At 49.2% G+C, this 6,458-nt stretch overlaps 1 pseudogene; it reads left to right on the forward strand.

Moving 5' to 3' along the window:
• The first annotated feature begins 2,301 nt into the window (after positions 1-2,301).
• Positions 2,302-5,490, forward strand: LOC147747380 (uncharacterized; annotated as a pseudogene).
• The last annotated feature ends 968 nt before the right edge of the window (positions 5,491-6,458 follow it).

The raw sequence follows: 6,458 nt of genomic DNA on the forward strand, positions 1-6,458 counted from the left end.
CCACTAAACCAAAACCCTGACAACGTTCCGCTTGGGAGGGATGTACTGTTATATGGAGGCACCTCAGTTGCACATTGTCAGGACAGATCTTGAAAAGCCCCTTTTTTCCGGACTACAATTCCCCTCAAGATTTGTATCACTTCCGGTGCACGTGATGACGTCTTTACAATGGCGGGCGGGGATTTATGGAACCCTGGGCTGAGCACCGATGCTGGTTATTCTTCCCTCATCTGGAGAAGACGGACGTTGCCATTGCTTCATTCCCAGGGGGTGTGATAAGGAAGCTTTGTTTTTGCTATTCACATTCTGGAGACTGTTTCACATGTTGTGCAGCTCTTGAGGCTGTGATGGTAACGGCCCGAGTTCCTGCACTTTGTTCATTACAAATCTGTTATCCGTGACGGAAACTGCGTTACTGTATCTTGTTTGTTTGTGTGCCTGTCAGCCCTGACGGAAACAGCGTATCTGTACAGTGTGTTTAATGTGCCTCTCTGCCGTAAAGGAAACGGCGTGCGAGGAACTCTTCAAGCCGAAGCCGTGTTTAGAAACATCAATTTTGTGTGTTTTGGAATTCTATGGCAGGACAGGAGGCTCAGATTATACTTTCTCAATTTCTTTACTACCAACAGCAGCCAATAGGAACATAGTAAAGAAAAAAGCAAACTACAACTCCCATGAGCCCTTAGGCAACCATAGAGACTACATGCTATATAAACCATCATAGAGGACAACACTTCCTCTTTCTTTGCTGCTTCGCAGCCAGTTAAGTGCGTTTCTACATTCCTTGTGTATTACTTGCATGTTTATTGCCAATTATATTCTTGTTTTGCTACCGTTAGTGTACGCCGCTTTTCGCTGCATGCCTTACTTGTGGCCGCTTTGCGTGTGCTTGTAGCGCTGCCGCTGGCGTTTCTCTAGTTGTCAAAACGTGGTTATTTCTGTGTCCCTTGAGAGCGCGTGCCGCCTCTCTTGACATTCGGGCGCTTTGTGCCCGTGTCTTGTTCTTTGTGGAGTGGGACCGGGGCTCGGGAACTCGCGCGCGTGTGTCGCGCGTTGCTCCTCTCGCGGGTTTTCAGGCACGCCACCGCGCATGCGCGCTGGCATTTGTTTACGCTCCGTGTGACAGGGAGCCCGGACACGCTGCGAGGCGGCGTTTTCTTCTTGTGCCTCTGCCCACTACCTGCCGGAGAGCCCCTCCTGACGCCCTCTACCTCACGAAAGGGTTTTGGGCTGTATAATTTATAGAGGCGTTGCCTAGGGTGTCTTTTCTACGCAAGCTTGTCCCTCCACATCCAAATTTTGTTGTTTTTTGGTCGAGTACTTGCTCTACCTCTTTGGCTTGCGTGGGGCTGTCACCCCCCCCTGACAGGGTCGCTTGGTTACAACCTGACCTTTGCTTATTTATTAATTGTGGGCATATAAATATATATCTATATTTTTATATTTGTATATATATTTTTTCCTCAGTGGTGTGCATTGTACTTTCTATGCCATGGCTGATTATGTCGACACTGAGGAGTATTATTATGAGGAGGAGCCAGAGGAGTCGTTTGAGTACGATTTGGTCGATGCCCTTGACCAAGGGGTCCAACATTCAGTCAATACCGCGCTAGTCCGCGCTATTGGGCCGTTGAAGCGCCATTTGACTGACTATGCCCAGCAACAGGGCTGGATTCCATCCTCTGCTTCCAAACACTCCTCTAAGTCGCCCAAGAATCCTCACAGATCGGACTTTATGAAACTGGCAAAGTCTTTGTCTGCCCCTACTAAAGTTAGTCACTCCCATCTTCTGCACCCGGACACGGAGGATACCTCCTCTTCTTCTTCTTCAGGTCCCTCTGGTCCCCCTCCTGCTAAGAAATCTCGCAAAGAACATTTTGTTGACGCCTCCTCCCATCCACCGGTCTTGATCTTTGAGCCTACTGATATCATACACCCCAACTCCAAAATTTGGTGCCCTGCTCCAGAGGTTGCAGATTACATCCAAGCCCACATCCGTGATTCTTGGCGGATAAGCTGGCTGACACTCCGGAGGTCGATCCAACGATTTTGACCTACCTTAAGAAATTTAATAAGGATCCAAAAAAGGGGATTGACCGCTCTTGGCGCCTGTGTCAGGACAAGTTGCTGGATCTTCTTGGCCCCCTGACGAAGATCCTGGATCTGGGTTATCAGGCTCAGGGGTCGGCGTCTGGCATTGACCCCGATGAACTTATTGGTTGGGCCCAACGGGCTGTCTGTCTCCTGGGGAACGCGAACTGTGCCCTATCCACCGAACGTAGACGTTCCATCTTGCTGAAAATGGATCCACGTTTGTCTGAACTTGCAACGTCTGAGTCAGGTGCTCTGGCTCAAGGTCTCCTGTTTGGTCAACCATTTTTAAAGGAGTTGACGAAGTTCGTGGCGACCTTTAGTGGCCTTGACAAGGCGCAATCTTCCTTGCGCAGGGCGTTCCGCCCGGTTTTTGCCAAGGCCGAGGTTCTGGTCAGCAACGTGGCCAACAGTCCCACCAGGGTGGAGGCGGACAACGTCAGCAACAACAACAATCCTATTCCGGTTCCAAGACGACCTTCTACCCCTCCCGTAAAGGTCGTGGTCAAGGCAACAAGGGAGGCTACGGTGGAAACCAAGGAGGTCGACAAGATTTCTCCTCTACAGGTGAGCTTGATTCCTTACGACAGTGTTGTTCTGGGGGGCAGGGTGCAGTTTTTTCTAGAGAATTGGCGCACGATCTCAAACGATGCTTGGATATTACAGACAGTTCAAGGGTACCACATCGAGTTTTAGCACCCACCCCTTCAGGGTCCCGTCCCTTCTCCCCTTGTTTTTTCCCAACGAGATCGAGAGGTGATCTCCAAGGAAATCGATTCTCTTCTTCTCAAAGGGGCCATTGTGCGAAAGACCCTACATCCACAGGGGTTCGTCAGCAATGTGTTTCTGGTGGAGAAGAAAGGGGGAGGATCTTGCCTTGTGCTCAACCTCAAGGAGTTCAACAACGGGGTGGTCTATCGCCACTTCAAGATGGAGGGCATCCATCTTCTCAGGGATCTTCTTCGCAAGGGCGACTGGATGGTTCGCCTGGATTTGAAGGACGCTTACTTGTCCGTTCCCATCTTTCCGCCTCATCACCGCTTTCTTCAGTTCCAGTGGTCAGGGGAGTGGTTCGAATACACAGTTCTCCCCGTTCGGCCTATCGTCCGCTCCATGGTGCTTCACGAAGCTCCTGAGACCAGTTATGGAGTCGCTGCGAGCGCGGGGGGTGCGGCTGATCGTGTACCTGGACGACATTCTTTTGATGGCTCAGTGCCCGCTGCAACTGAGTTCCCATTTATCGTGGACAATCGATCTACTTCAGTCTCTCGGATTTCTAGTGAATCCTCAGAAATCTCATTTGCAACCCACTCAGTCGATAGAGTTTCTGGGTTTCCTTGTGGACTCGGTATCTTGCCAACTTCTCTTGCCTGCCCAGAAGGTCAGGTCTATCAAGAGGGAATTGAAGTTACTGTTGTCCACACCGAACGTATCTTTGCGGTCGATCGCTCGGATTGTCGGACTCTTGGCCTCTTCCATTCAGGCGATTTTTCCAGGTCCCTTACATTATCGGGCCCTGCAACGACTCAAGATCCGGCACCTGCAGAAGGGTCTTCATTATTCCGACCTTGTTCCTCTGTCACAGGACGCAAAGTCGGAAATGTTGTGGTGGCTCCATCACATGGAGGCCTGGAACGGGAAAGCCCTGTTCGGCTTGACTCCGGATTTGGTGTTGGAATCGGATGCGAGTCTGTGGGGCTGGGGAGCCCGTTGCGGAGACATGACGACGGGCGGCCGTTGGTCTCAGGACGAATTAGCTCTTCACATCAACTGCCTGGAACTTCTGGCGGGATCTTTTGCGATCCGCAGCCTTGCTCCTCAGGCCACCAGCTGTTGCATTTTGCTCCGCATGGACAACATCTCAGCGGTAAGGTATGTGAACAAACTGGGGGGAACACGGTCGAAACTGTTGGCGGAGATTGCGAAGGATTTCTGGCATTTCTGCCTTCAGAGGAAGATCACTCTTATTGCAGAGTATCTCCAAGGTCGCCAGAATCAAGTGGCCGACTGGAACTCTCGCCATCTGCTGGACTTCAGCGACTGGCGGATTCACCCCCGTGTATTTTGGAATCTGTCTCGCCTTTTGGGTCGACCTTGGATCGATCTCTTCGCCTCTCGCCTCAATGCTCAACTGCCCAGGTTTTACAGCTGGCGTCCGGATCCGGAGGCTCTTGCCACGGATGCCTTTCTCCAGACTTGGCCTCCTCAGCTTTGCTATGCTTTTCCCCCGTTCGCGATGATCCCGCGAGTCTTGGCCAGAACAAAGCAATTTCAATCGGAGATCATTCTGATAACTCCTCTTTGGAGAGCTCAAGCGTGGTTTCCGGATCTTCTGGAAATGAGTTGCTCGACCCCGTTCCTGCTTCCAACGAAGTGGAGCCTGCTGTTGGATCCTCTGCTCCATCCACATCCTCTAATTCTGTCGGGCCAGCTCCGTCTGGTGGCGTGGCGTCTTTCGGGGAACGCTGGAAAGTCCCTGGCTTATCTGGAGACGCTGAGAGATTTATCAAGGAGGCTTGGACCCCCAACACGCGCAAGCGTTATGCGTCAGTTTGGCGTCGATGGTGTGATTGGTGTTCTGAACGAGACCTGGATCCCGCTTCAGCAGATGTCTCTTTAGTTGTTAATTTTCTTGCTTCCATCTCTTCTTCTGGTTCTGCTTACAGGACTGTCAATTCTTTTCGCTCGGCTCTCTCTGCGGGCCATGATTTTGTCGACGGGAAGCCTATTGGAGAACATCGTCTAATCTCTACTTTGCTTCGTGGTGTTCGGATGGCTAAGCCGCCATGTCCGAAGTATGTGGCTCTTTGGGATGTCTCCGTTGTATTACGTTTTCTTGAAGCCTGGCCTCCCAACGCTTCTCTGTCTCGTAAGCAATTATCTGCAAAATTGACAATGCTTTTATGCTTGGTATCTTGTAAGCGTATCTCGGACGTCCGCGCATTGGATCTCGCGGGCCGTTCCTTTTCCCCGGAAGGCGTTACTTTTACGGTTTCCAGACGTACAAAGACTAATCTGTCTACTGCCACTTATCCAGCTTTTCCTCAACACCCACAGTTGTGTGTGGTCTGATGCATAAAAGATTATGAGGTGAGTACTGCTCCTTTTCGTCAGGATTTGTCTGGACAGTTATTGATTGCTTTACAAAAGCCTTTTAAGCCTGTGGCGCCAGCTACTCTGGCTCGTTGGGTGCGCTGGCTTATGTCGGAGGCAGGAATTGATGTCTCCATTTTTGGAGCTCATTCCGCGAGGGGTGCCATGGCCTCTAAGGCTTTCCATGTTGGTGTAAGTTTGCAAGACATTGTGAAGACAGCTGATTGGTCTTCTGATACTGTGTTTAAAACATATTATTTCAAGCCCATTGTGGATATTGCCTCTGTTGTGGTGGACAAGCTTTGAACAAGCATAATCTGAGCCTCCTGTCCTGCCAAAGAATTAAAAATTTGCAAACATTCGTGACAAGAATTTTCAATTCTATTAAGGACACGGAGGCGAGGATTATCCCACCCATTTGTATTCTACTGCATTGTTTATATTGCATCTTTGCTTTGCTATGACCTGCAATGTTTCTTGCATTGGTTTTTTCCCCACCTTATGTGATGCTACCTTTCCAAAGTTTTGGAGTTGTGTATTACGGCTCTGTTTTTCTTTCAGGTTCGGACCAGAAGTGATTCTTCGTCATGGTCTCTCCTGCAGTGTTTTCCGCTCCTTTGGATGTTGGCTCTGCGGTGTTTCCGGATGTGGCCTCTTCGCTTTTGGATGGTTGCCTGTCTCCTGTTGGCCTTCTTTGCAGTTGCCTTCGGTCCTTTTTTCCTTCAGGATGGTCGGCGGTACTTTCTTCAATGACTTGTGACTGTTTATGATTTCCTGGACAAAGAAAGAGGAAGTGTTGTCCTCTATGATGGTTTATATAGCATGTAGTCTCTATGGTTGCCTAAGGGCTCATGGGAGTTGTAGTTTGCTTTTTTCTTTACTATGTTCCTATTGGCTGCTGTTGGTAGTAAAGAAATCGAGAAAGCATAATCCTCGCCTCCGTGTCCTTAATAGAATTGAAAATTCTTGTCACGAATGTTTGCAAATTTTTAATTCAGAGTGACGAAGCGAAACGGCAAGGAGGTTTGGGCACATTTATGGAATCTATTTTCTACTTGGCCTTGATGAAAAGCAGCAGAAAACTGTTATAGCTTTTCATGCTGATTATGTTATTACCTAACTCCATTGTTTCTACTACGATATTGCCGTGGTGATCATGTATAGTGAATCGTACCTTCATTGATTCCCTATTTTCTTTTTATTGCCTTGTGGTAACAGGGGGCATACGAATATTGAGAAATTAATCTCTATAAAGCCTTAGCAAGCATATGAAA

The sequence above is a fragment of the Lissotriton vulgaris genome, chromosome 1_1, assembly GCF_964263255.1.
Source record: "Lissotriton vulgaris chromosome 1_1, aLisVul1.2, whole genome shotgun sequence".
Classification (NCBI taxonomy): domain Eukaryota; kingdom Metazoa; phylum Chordata; class Amphibia; order Caudata; family Salamandridae; genus Lissotriton; species Lissotriton vulgaris.